We start from the raw sequence: 14462 nt of genomic DNA, 5'->3' as shown, positions 1-14462 counted from the left end.
TGCAAAGGTATGCAGGAATACAGGTTATGTAAACTGGCAATGCTAGATTAGAACCTGATATGTGTGGGTTTACCCAGTGATGGGCTGGCGCCGCCTATAGGTATTGTTCCTATATTATGCCCAATGCTCACTGGCATAGACTCCAGCTTCCTCTTGACTCTGTTCTGGATAAATGGGTTTGGGAAGATGGAATGATGAATGATATAATAATTCTTAATGTGGTTAATTGTACTATACTATACATAGCATACATATGTATGAATCTAAACATATGGATGTATTAACTATTTGATTAATCATCGGGATTGATTTTAATTTAATAATAATAATTCATTACATTTATATAGCACTTTTCTCAGTACTCTAAGCGCTATCCACACAGGGAGGAACTGGGAATCAAACCCACAATCTTCCACAGTCTCCTTACTGCAAAGCAGCAGCACTACCACTGAGCCACCTGTGAGGACAAGAAAGTGTAGAATTAAGGTGAATTTTGTGAAAAGTGTTGTTAACAGGGAGGAGCGGCAACAACATCAGTGCACCAGCGTCCCCTCACCTGTTTTGGCTTAGTGTACTGTACAGTAGGTGAGTGATGGCATGTGAACAAGTGGTTTTTCCATAACTGAGTTTCCTACTTTCCTGTTTCCTGCTGTTATTCCACGCTTACCACATAATGCACTGGATAAGCAGGCTGGCAAACGAATGGTTGTGTAGATAAATCTGACCAAACTATCAAGTTTTTACTTAAATTATTATTTATAATAATAATTTAATATGATGCTGATTATAATGTAATGTCATATATGATTTTCTTTTCTTATAAACAGTATACTATATATATATATTGTGACAAGTCTAGGGGGCGTACCAGAAACCCAACCCAACACAGACAGACGCATTTTTAGTCTCCTCGTGGGAAACGCCTTCTCTGTTTCCCACGGGTCAATATTTTTCTCTTCTTCTTTTCTCTTTCTCCTCCACTCCTCCTCAGCAAGCTTTGTCCTCTTCCACCTGACTCTGGCTCTCTGAGTAGTGTCTGCTGGCTCTTTTTATATGTTACCTGAAAGTGCTCCAGGTGCTTGGTGACCTACTTCCGGCAGCACTTCCAGGTGTGATGAAAGAATCACCCATACGTGCTCAGGAGCAGCTGTAGCACCCCTTGGCAGCACCTACAGATCCCAAAAGGGCTGCAACAAACTCCAACTCCCATGAAGTGCTGTGGGAGTCCTAGGCACCACTGCAACCCAGGGGACTGCCATCTAGCGCTTTGGGGGAGGTAACGCTCTGGCTAAACTTGCTCTCCTGGCCCTTCCAGCTTGGAGGCGTCTTGGCAGGGCAGAGACCCTGGCCGTCCACGACAATATATATATGTATACTTTATATATTTATATACATACATATACAAGGGACGTTTGAAAAGTTGCCGCACTTTTGTATTTTTGTTGGAAGCAGTGCAGGTGGAAGGAGTAGTAATTGGGCATTAAAAAGTTGGTACAATGCTGGAAAAATTGCATCGCAAATGAAGGTGATTGTAATTTGTTTTTGAAATTCTTATAAATATAGTTAAAAAAGTGCGTAAACTTTTTGAACATCTCTCATATGTGTATGTATATATATTATATATACAGTGATCCCCCGCCTATCGTGGAAGTTACGTTCCAGACCCATCAGCAATAGCTGAAAATCTGCGATATAGAAAGACCATATAAATAAACATTTTTTTATAGTTTAAGCCTTAAAATACCCCTCCCACACTCTTTAAACACATGTAAACTTATTAAAACACACTTTGTAAACACATATGATATGTGGATTTCAGGATAAGGATATGAGTAACATCTTTCTATTATACAAAAAATCTTGGCAGGGAGATGAGGCTTGATCTTCTCAGAAGAAAATTTGACATCCTGCGAGGGACATTTTAATGTCATGCAAGACAAGGCAGTGAGACAGAAGGACAGCTGCTGTACAGGCTTTTAAATGCTTGACGAGAAGAGCAACAAACAGAACAGGCATCTTGGCTGAAGCAGCACAAAGCCAGTAGCTGATCCGTCCAGTTCTGCTTAGCATGCGTTTAGCTCCCCCCCTTCACAACGCGAGCGGGAAAGACGAGAAGTGGCAGGAGCGGAGCGCGCCTCCGTGGAGGTTGAGCGAAGTGATCGAGACCAGATCATCTCGGAGAGACACTTTGACGACACGCAAGCAAAACCCATGAGATGGTGACTTTTGCACGACACACCCTACTTACAAACAATGTAAAACAAGTTCACTGACATCTAACCTAGCAGTTGTTGGAATGCTTTTGGCAGACACACTTCAGGTGCTACCAGCTCTTAAGACAATGACAAGCAGAACACGTAGGTTGCCATCAGCAGCTGCAGCAATCCAGCAGATGATCTGAGCATTTATCCTTAGCGTACATATGTCTACGGCAGGAATGCTTCCTCTTTTCTTCCATTATTGTTATTCTTCCAATCAGAGAAGGCACCACTAAACATCCCAGGTGGAATGCCAGCTCATCCATGCCCTCCGTTACAATACATATACAGTATAAATCATACTGAAGAAAGGCTTTTCATACAGCTACATTAATCCTCATTGGACTCTCTTTCGTCAAATCACTTTCAAAAAGTTGCATCTTTCTAAGAACCAATCAAAGTTAAAAAAAGCGTGTTTATTATATAGTGAAGCCAAATGGCAACCTGTGCTGTACAATGGCAAACGATGTGAAAAACATCTATGTAAAAAAAATGTTACTCGTGTTGCATAATACACATGTTTATTATGTAGTTATATGCTCAAAATGCACAAAGCACATGCATTTTTTGTTAAAATATTAACAGTTACTTCCAGAAAAAGCAAGTACATATCAAACAAGAAAACATTTCCATAATTCTATGCTTTTGAATTGAAGACCCAACTCTCCACCTCATTCATTGATCAAGCGACATATCTTTAATTCAAAAGCAGAGACATGTGGCACACTCCAGTGTCTCTATTCTAATGATTTCTCACTGTCGTTTAAAGATCCACATTTCCAAGGAAGTTCTTCAGCTTGGATTCTCAAATGGGCAACATGTTATGTCCCACTCCAACACTGTGCACTTCCACCTAGAAGGAGAAAGTGTCTAGGATCCCATGCTGCCAACTGCCAGCCTAGAATTCTTGTGTCCTCTTGCTAATCCTTTAAATCCCCTTTCTCTTACTCTTTTGTTTTCACGCCTGGGATATGTGGAAGATACCTAGTGACACCGTCATCTTTACACATTAAGTGCCTACATGAGAGTGTTCCCTGTCATATTCCCATTTTCTGGTACCCAGGTAATCCCATGCCAATGGGATTAAATAGACAGTAGTTTATTTGTGTCAAAGGGAAATTCTACCATAAATATAAAAAGAACTATTAGCACCCTTTGCTTCAGAATGTTTTACTAAATAAAAGACCATCCACTTTAAACTCCCATAAAGTTTGCATGATTTGATTTTTTATTACCGTATATACTCGTGGATAAGTTCTCCCGTGGATAAATTGGGATTTGATTTTACCGTATAATTTCTGGTATTTTATAATGTCGTCGTATAAATCGAACATGGAAAACTCACGCTATTGGTCCAAGAGATTATGATATGCTAACACCCACCTGGGAGAGTAACCACGGAGCACACTGCCTTTTTTTTTCTTTGTATTGTGCCATGTGACCACCCGGTAATACCTGAACTATTCCGAAACAACATTTGCAATAATTTGTGTTTTTTTTGTATCTCACACCCACATACACCTTTATTGTAAGAGCATCCCTTATCTACGATGGAGTGTTCGATCAGAAGAAAATATGAAGCTGGATTTAAATGAAACAAACCTTGAAGTAGAGAAAGAAATTGGTAACTGCGCTGCTGTAACAAAATTCGATGCGTCTGAGAAACTGAAGTGAGATTGGAGGAGGCAAGAATATGTAAAAAAAAATTTAAGTGTCGCATTTTTGAACGGGCATATACGTCGGGGTCTGATTTTATGATTGATTTTTCGGGTTTCAAGACCTCACTTATACATGAGTATATATGGTAAGTATGTATCATGTGCTGTGTTTTTTTTTGTGTATTTTTTCTAACAAAATTGCCTTTTGTTTTGTCTCATCGCATTAACATATTATTTGACTAAAAAAAATTTGTTTGCTGAATGTCCTGAATTGGAATACAAACTTAAATTAACATATAATTGTCACATCACAATAAGTGTGCTACACTTGTTGACAAATAATAACAATATTAGCAAGATACTAATCTTAAAGTAATATGTTTCAAAATTTGACTTTAATGTTAAGTTTGGTATGTTGCAAACCACAGATATTTCTTCACATTCATGGTATATACTAGTTAGCATATGAAATTGAGTTTAAAAGTGAATTATATTTTCTAAATTAAATTATATATATATATATATATATATATATATATATATATATATATATATATATATATATATATATATATATCCATCCATCCATTTTCCAACCCGCTGAATCCGAACACATGGTCACGGGGGTCTGCTGGAGCCAATCCCAGCCAACACAGGACACACACAAACACACCCACACACCAAGCACACACTAGGGCCAATTTAGAATCGAAAATCCACCTAACCTGCATGTCTTTGAGAGGAAACCCACACAGACACGGGGAGAACATGCAAACTCCACGCAGGGAGGACCCAGGAAGCAAACCCAGGTCTCCTAACTGCGAGGCAGCACCGCTACCACTGCACCACCGTGCCTCCCATATATATATATATGGGCTCACTATTGTATTTTAAAATGGAGCTAAATGGGTACCAGAGTCCCCATGCAAAGAAAAGCCTTAAATCTTACCAAATATAGTCATTCTGAAGAAGCAAAGGTTTTGATTGGTGAAAACATACCTTTAACATTTCAGAGGCATGCTTGTGACAATAAATTTAAACTGGAAATGATACATTTTATGACAGATTGTTGGTGCTGTTTTCTTCAGGTAATGATATGTTTCCTGCTTGCTTCTCTGCTTGCAGCAGCTGCTGTGGGTGCACTTATGACAGACTTAATAAAGTACCTGGCGCCCTTGAGGAATGACAGCTCTGTGCTGCCTCTCTGCCTATGTTAAAATAATTGTACTGAACTTACTAAACTTCATCCTCATTTAACCTAGGTGAATTAGCATTAATAATGTGGCCCCAGGTTTTGTGTGTCTGTTCACCCATGGCTTCCTGTATAGGGATTGTTCCTGCCTTGCATCTGATGCTGGCTGGGATAGGCTCCAGCTGTATTGCAACCCTGTCCTGCATAAACAGGTTATAAAGATTGATGGATGAATACCTATAATATCTGTTCAGTTCTTGTCACATGATTTGCATGCTACGTGCAATCTCAATATTCCCTCTCACTGAAGTACACAGGTGCATTATCAATCAGAGCAAAATAAAGAAATAAGCTTCCATATAGTAAAAGAATATAAGCAATCATGTGTGTTTTTTCAGTCATAACTATTCTAAATGTCTGCTTAACAGGGACAGCATTTCACAATGCGCTTGGAGAGGTGCCATGGAGGAAGATGAACAGGGTAGCTGGTGAAATAAACTGTACAAACAGTCACCTTTTACAACAGCTGAAACTCACAACAGTGCTTTGCTTTTTACATTTTTTCATTCTTAAAATGACACGAATATGTGGTTTTTGCAATATGTGTGTAATCTCAGGACACAGATCAATACTCAATATTTTTGGCTTGAAAAATGGATATACAGTACTTGCTAAGTTTTAAGGCTCTTCACATCAGAATTCTGGTACCCATTAACTTTATTATAAAATGTAAGAGTGAGACTAGTTATTTTTTAAATTCACTGTAGAAAATATGCTTCACTTTAGAATGCAATTTTATGTGGCAAAGTAATATATACCATAATTGAGAAGAAATAACGTTGACTTAAATAATACAGTACTTATCCTTTAGTTTGTGTATTTTAAATTATTACTTCTGAAAATTGCTAAAAACAATTTCTTTTCTGTTTCCAGATTCTGAAAGGTTATTCTTCAGCACTTTTAAAGTCTGTTGTTTGCTATTTTTTGTTTGTGCCAAAAAATCTGCACTGACGATGACATTGACAGAATGTTTGTAGGGTGTTTTGGCCGTTGCCAAGTTCCTTCTAAGCTCACTATTGTTAATTTAAGTTAGACAAACCTTTTTAGACCTGAAGTGAAATTGCCAGGGACAAATAAACAACTCCTTCAAAACAATAAATGTATTTCTCATCAAGTGGTAATATTAGCCAGTCATAATTATTTTTATGTAATTATTTATCTTGGAAAAATAAATAGGTGTTAATGTTTACCAAGAATTTGTTTTTCAGTATTCACGTCTTAACAAAAAATAGGAACATAGCAATAATTGATCATTTGCTTCATATAGTTTAATTGTTGTTTTTATAAATTACTTTCTGGCTCTACTTCACTATATTGTTCATCTATTAGATTTTTTATTTCTAAATTTAAAAAGAACCTAACACCTCTCTTTGTGATTGCAAGGTCTGATCAGTTATCATTACTGGTAGCACAGCAGAATACAACCTTTCATTCATTAAAGGCAAATAACTTTACCTTTAATGATTAAGTTCTCATTGGAGGAACCACAGGGGATAAGATTTTATAAATTGGATCAAGAATGAGATTATAAAATGTTCTGTTTTGCAATATAATGGAGATATTGCATTTGAAAAAGCACACCAATGTTTACTGCATTTTATTTAAAACTATATTATTAGTGGTCCTCTTACAATACTTCAAATTGCAATCATACATTAGTCCAATGTAAATGCTGTTTAGGTGCATGAATTCTTTTCAAAATTAAATCTGCGTCTATTTCTGGAAGATAAAAACAAAATATTCAATAACAGAAACAGAAAATTTAAAATAGCTATCTGTGTGTCAATGTCTAGTACATTTCACTCAAGACCATTTATGTCAGGGCAGTATTGCAATAAAAATACAAGTGCGCATTTTAAACAGATCACAGATATGTGTGCTTTCTGGATCTTTGCCCAGTCACAAATAGCCAACAAAGAATAGCCAATGTCTGCCTTGTTTACTTTTGGCAAGAATTCAGCAGCTACTTGACTTGGACAAGTATTTTTCGTTCTTTCTTTAGAATTAGACCTTAAAATGTTTTGTGTCATCTTGAGATCCTTGCAAAACATTTCAGATTCATTTTTGTGAAAGGAACATAATATTTCTAAAATGCAAGCAAAGAACATAATTAGTTTCATTATTAAAAGTGCCATCACATAGATTTGTTAAACGTAATTTAGCATTACTTGGCACTACTGTCAGCACTGCTGCCTCATAGATCCAATGTCCTGATTTTGTGTTCCATATGTTGTTGCTATCTGTGTAATCTGATTTTCATTTGACATCCCAAAGACGAGTGTGGTAGGTTAATCGGCAGTTCCAAATTAGCTATGTGGACTGGATCAACTGGCTCACTATCTAGATTTGGTTCCTGCCTTGTTCCTAATACTGTCAATATTAGCTCAGGCCAGTTGCAATACTGTAATGGCCTTAGCGGATCTAGGAATGTTATGTTGTGCTATGTTTGTTAGATATTAAATGACAAGCAGTTAAAACTCACCATCTTAATTAACATATAATGTTTTTGGATTACAGTTTAATCTCACAGTGTTAATGGTGATTACTTTACAGCCCTAGGCAACCAAGCTCAGATGACAGCCTGGTTGCTGTCCTCATGGAGTCTGTACATTCTTCTTATGTTTTCAGCACATGTGCAAGTTATGTTAGCTGGCAACTCTAAATAGGGCTAATATGCCCATTGATGGCCTAGTATTCCATTCTGGGTTTGTTCACATTGTGCTTCTTATGATTCTAAACTAAAATAGTAAATTGTAGAAAGCTTGCTTATTCTTTGCACCTGTGTATATTTTTGCATTATAAATGATTTTATTTTCTCTTCAGCTTTTTGCAAAATAATATATTAAAATGGAGAGGCACACTTTAATGTGGAGTCCAGAATAGCCAACTAATCGAACATACCTAGACTGATGAAGTCAAACTACACTAGGAACTGTATTTTCTTTGAACCGTCGCAGTACCTAAGTAGATTCCAAAGTGATCAAATAAGCTGACTGACATTTCAAACATGTGCCAAAATAAAAAATAAATATTGAACCTAATTAATCCGGGTTATCCCTGGATATCCTGTCAAAAAGGTGAAAAAACCAACCCTGGACAGGTGCCCTAATTCATGTTTTTAGAATATTGTTTTTTTTTTTCCTGGGTTTTTGTGTCAGCACATCACTGTTTTGTTTATGAACTTGGATTGCAATTGTTTTGCCTGGTGGCAGCCATGATGTGTTATAAACAGAGCTGGATGTGAATTTTGGATATTTAATGCCCGACATTATCTTTGAGCCACCATTTAAGATGGTGGTACACTAGTCCTGATTGTCAAGCTTTTGAATTCGCTAGAAAAAATCTTAAGTTATTACCCTTTATATCTTTACCTTTATCTTTAGCATAATTTAGTTCAAGTTTTTCTTAGAGAGTTAGTGCTTTGCATGCTTTTTGATTACAATTTCTGTCTGATGTTTTGATGTTGGTACCATCAGTGCTTTTTTTAGCTCTTTCAATCTGAGCCTTTCAAGTTACAGTATTTCACTTCATCCCCTGGTACATTTTCACTTAAACATTTTACTGGCCTGCCTATTTTGTATTTCAACAAAACAATAAGGTTGTATTCTATCACAGGACACACTTATGCTCATGCTTACTGTACATTCAATAACATAAGGACAATTTAGACTCAACATGCTTGTCTTTTGGATGTTGGACAGAAAATCAGGGTACCTGGGGAAAAACCCATCCAGACACCTATAAAATTAACGCACCTAGAACCTTATTGTTCTTGTAAGACTAAATTTCGGCAATGCATCAGATTTGGTACATAATAATTTAAAAAATAAAATCAGATATCCCCACCTGCTGTTTAAAAATGCTCAAAGACACATAAATATACAGAACCGATAACATCATATAGTAAAATTCAGCAGTCTTGTGTAGTGGGAAGTATTAATTAATTAAGAACATCTGCCCTTCCATTCTTGGGGCTCCACCAGTGCATTCAAAACATATTGCAACTATCAAACTGTTTCCAGCTTTAAAAATCTTTTTTTTGGCAAAATATTTAAAGTACTTTAGGTTCATTTCAAGCATCATTAGTGAAGTACTAATTTAATTAAAAAGAAAGTAATGCATATCGAAACCTCACTGGCCCTCCGTTTGTCACCAGATAAAACAGTCCTTTGGCACAGAATCTACAAGAATCATTTATCCTCATCATTGTATAAAAGACAGGACTCTTCACAATTAGAATCACGCATCAAAGCCTGCAGGTGACCTTTACCACCCAATTGATTTATCAGTCCTATGAATGGACATTTTTAGTGTTTATTTGTTTCACTGATTTCATTTTCATAATCATGACTTTGTATAAGATACTGTATTTCCAAAAAAATAATGTAAGCCTGGGTTATGAAAGAATAATATGTCATTGTGCATCTCACTTTAAGGACATGAAACAATTTTACACACTGATCAGTTTGAAGACACAGACAACCATGCAACAATATATAAAAACATCTCAAAGAATTTTCCTTTCAATGATTCTAGGAGACAATGGGAGGAGGACATTCAAATTAACTTCTCAGAAAATGACTGGAAGTCAGTTGTACATAGAATGCACTGTAGCTCTGTATGTGCCAAGCATTCAATAATTTAACATAGAATTTTTCATTGACCAAAATATATTCAGGGAAAGATCCGACTTGCAAGTGTTGCCATCTAACTCCAGCACCACTAAGCCACATGTTTTGGATAGACAACAAATTAACATAATTTTGGAGAAGAAGAAATAGCCACATAAAGAAAAAACATTTGATAATTTTGAGTTAAATTAATGTACGGTTGCTGTTTAAAGTTAAAGAATAAATATTCTTGGTAATCATGTGACAGTGTAATAGAGCAAAGCAGACATGAGGATCAAGAAACAGCAAATTTTCTTTAAACTGCTTGGTGCAGTAAAATGGAAGATATAACATAATTTAATTTCTGATGAAATTATCTCATTTTTTGGTGCAGTGATTACCATTTTTTCATAGAAAAGGAATATTTTCTTTACAGGTTAACAATGCAAAAAAATATTATATTGGTCTGTATGTTTAATTTCAGTGCTTCGTTGTTACTTAAATAGTGCTTTACTGTTTTACATTTTATAGCTTTTTACCCTTGCTATTTAACAGTTTTACACAGTAAAATCAACAGCAATTTTTACAGTGTAAAACATGCTATGTTGATCTCATCTTTTAAATTCACGCTGAAGACTCACAATTTTAGTATATCGTACTCTAGCAGGAGCTGCTGATTAGCTGTGCATAGTCCACTTCTGTTTGTTAGTAATTTTTACAAAATGTTGTATATGTAATACAGTAAGTATGAACTCTTGCTAACCTTCCACTGTTCTATTTTTCTTCTCAGTGTCTTGCTGCAAGGATCTGGTACCACTACTCTACTTACAAGCTGTTTTCCCGCCAATGGAAGGACATCTGAAACCCTGGGAGCCTTGGAATCAACAGATGGAAAGATTCTGTCATCAAATTAGATGGTACTGTCCAGCACAGCACTACTGTAGAGTGCCCTGGAAGGTGTGTGTAGCCAGTTGACTGAGGTCACTAGGACTCTAGTTGTGTCTCACTTTCTCTGGTGTAACTGACTGTGGACCCGCCTAAGATTTATTTTTTCCATGGATGTTGATGACTGGCCAGCTGGTGATAATTCAACAGATATTGCTGGCCTTCATTCATGTTAATCATGTTTTCTACGACTTCATGTCGTGTCTATTTAAAGAAATCTCTGTCTGTATGGGTATTCATTACAGTATGTAATTAGTAATTTGTAGTTACCTTTCAACTTTTCTTAGCGCTCTGTGCCTGTACTCAATGAAGAACACTCAAAAATAAACTGAATTGCAGCTCAGATCCACCTTGAATTCTTGTTTGCCTTAGGCACAGCTGTTTTGTGTTAGTTTCTGATGGCCCCAGCATGATTGGGTATAGTAATAACATTTATTTCTGGTCATATAAATGGGAACTATTTAAGATGGTGGCACATATATTAATACATCCTCACTTAGTATCAAAGTACTCTCTATACAGGACCTCTCTCTCTCTTTCTAGTATTAGAGGAATATGAAAGGCACTTCCAAGAAGATGTTTTAATTACGACTCTAGCTTTCATTTTGTGTTCTCACTAAGTCACATATCCACTCCCTATTTCTCACCTGTGTTCTGACCATTATGCCCATCCCTTGCCTTAAATTTTGTCTATCCTTTATAGGCTTTCCTCTACTTCTCCTTCTCATTTATAAACCCTCAGGCTACTCTCAAAATACAGAGAGCTAGTAAAACCCAAAATGGACAAGACATCATGTCCTCTCAGGCCCACCCATGCACATGCATACTGAAAATTAACTCTCATCACTGAAAATAATTCTCTGCTTCAAGAGTCCAAAAAATAGGAAATAATAAGTTTGATATATTTGAAATAAAAGTCATAATTCACATATATAACATATATAATCTACCCCAAAATCTTGTATTATTACCTGAAGCATTATTTTTCAATTTCATGAAAAAACATGTTATCTTCCCCACTAACCTAAAATGTCAGTGAACAGGTACATGAAATAAAAATCCTAAAACTTAAAAAATAGGCCCCTTTTGAAGTTTTGAATGCTCCCTGAGTATCAATTTATGTCTTCAGATAGTACACATATTGGAAAAGAGCATATTTACAGCATTCTAGCAAAATATAATAAACTTTAATGACATTTGGCCAACTATTTCATTCTTCTAAACATATGTGATCGTTTTAATCCCTTGGAGCATGGTTTATAGTAGCTAGTGTCATGAATGTTGAACTTGCTATCATACTTTGTTAGCAATTTGATCATGGCTATATATTTTATATGGTAACATTTTGTTCTTCACAATTATTTATACCAATACTAATATATCCAGGTATTAAAATGACAAAATGTTTAGCTTTGTGACTGAACCATATCTATATAAGGCAACATGATAACTCTGATAAAAAGCTATAAAAGTACAAACAGAAAAGACAATATAAAAGAAAAAAATAATTACAGCAAATGTTAGAGGAACATTTAAAGCCTGTACCTATTGTATATGATAAGGCTGAGAACAAATTGTGATTGACAGTGTACATACAGAATGGAAAATGTATATTCAAATTTGCTACATGGACCTAAAAAATACTGACAAATGTATTCAAACTGAACTGGAAAGACATGTGCGAAAGTACATTTATGTCTTTTTTTATATTTCTCAATTTCCACCTTAATCATGAAACATGGATTCTTGCACAAACATTGTGCTATGGATCATTCTTCTTCAATTGTAACATCAGTCTCAATCTGCTTTAATAAGATTTTTTGAAAGATCATAAAATATAAAATGTATAATCTTCATTCACACTCAAGCCAATATTCATTTTCATGTCATGCGCATCATAGCTAGTCATGAAATGACTAATTCTTCGTTGATAATAATTTACTGTCTTCTGTGAAACAGTGTAACTACATATGACATATTAATCTCCAATTAAGTTCCATTTATTATGGAGGCTATAATAACATGTCCATCTTACTTGCAGAACAACTGACAACTTAACTCATTGTTAACAGATGGTAATTTTGCCAAATGCCAAACTTGACAGATTGATTTCTTTATTGCAACCAGTAATACATCTCCAGGAACCTGTTTATTCATTTTAACTGATCAAATAATATTTTATTCTACACTCAAGAGGAAACTGAAGACCAAAAGGATAAAAGAATTAAATGATTTAATCCTTTTCTCCAAAAAAAATATACTGAACACTCATAGTACAACTATGGAGAAATAGTATGTCAGCTACAGAAAAAAGTAAGCCATCAATACTATTTCAGAAGTCAATAAACCAATGGTTTCATAAACAATTATTCAACAAAAATGTCATGATTTTGTATTATATAGGAATAACTTTCACTTGAATTTGTTTTTTTTTTAATTCAAGGATTCTGTTCCTGTCAGTTTTCTCTTTATGGTTTATATGCTGTGCTTTGTTTTGGACACCATTTTAGGTCCAATCCCTGTGTTTCTAGGAGCGTGGCTTCAGAGGTCGTGACCAGTGCATAATCGACACAACAGGATAAAAGGACTGGTAGGGGTCTGTTTCCTTATCCTATCTGTGGACCCCAAACCTCTATCAAAAAGCTAGGCTGTAAATATTCTCATGTGTTTTGTTTGGTTTTGACCTCTTGTCTTTTCTTTCACCTTCAATTTTGTCTCACATCTTGGCTTTGTGTAATAGTTGAGATTTCTGGGCTTGTCCTTTTTTTGTATTCTTTTGTACATCTGCTTGTGCAACTCAAAATGTTTTACCTGTCATTTCGTTGTCAGTTCAAAAACTACATATTAAATACATACCACAACATCAGGTTTCATATGCAAAATTAGCTGGACATCACCAATGTATTTGAACTAAAAGTAATAAGAAAAGCTACAGTGTCAGATGGGTACACATCAAAATTTTATATAAAGTTATAAGCCAGCTATGTTGATGCTATCTGTAAGGAGAAGGAGAAGGAATCCTCACCTTAAACCTTTTCTTAAGCATGTATAACATTTTTTCATAATAGAACCTTAAAATGTGAACCCTCAGTCCAGTTTCTCTGTTAAGCACCGCTGTTAAAGTATCAACCAAGGGTATCCTTTCCATTAATTTCCATCATGAAGCCGGGTTTATCAAAGGCAGATGGCCATTTAAATTTCAAACCTATAATGTACGGTATGTTCAATGGAATATACATCCAAATTTCTGAGGCCTTGCTGCCTCAAGATGATGTTGTAAAATTTTATTGCAGGAACTTTATTGTTTGGTCCCCCACGTGCTTTTATGCATGCCTGACAACGTCGGGGGGTGGGGGGGTGGGGGGGTTGGGGTTTGGGCATGCTTCTAATGAGACGACGAATGGTGTCCTGGGCAATCTCCTCCCAGATCTGGACCAGGGCATCTCTGAGCTTCTGGACAGTCTGAGGTGCAACCTGGCGGTGTCGGATGGACAGAAACATAACGTCCCAGAGGTGTTCTATTAGATTTAAGTCAGGCGAGTGTGGGGGCCAGTCAATGGTATCAATTCCTTCATCCTGCAGGAACTGCCTGCATACTTTCTCCACATGAGGCCGGGCATTGTCGTGCATTGTCAAGGAACCCAGAACCCACTGCACCAGCATAGGATCTGACAATGGGTCCAAGGATTTCATCCTGATACCTAATGGTAGTCAAAGTGCTGTTGTCTAGCCTGTAGAG

This window comes from Erpetoichthys calabaricus, chromosome 11, assembly GCF_900747795.2.
Source record: "Erpetoichthys calabaricus chromosome 11, fErpCal1.3, whole genome shotgun sequence".
Lineage (NCBI taxonomy): Eukaryota > Metazoa > Chordata > Cladistia > Polypteriformes > Polypteridae > Erpetoichthys > Erpetoichthys calabaricus.
The sequence above is the reverse complement of the archived record's forward strand: the minus strand, read 5'-3'. Positions refer to the sequence as shown.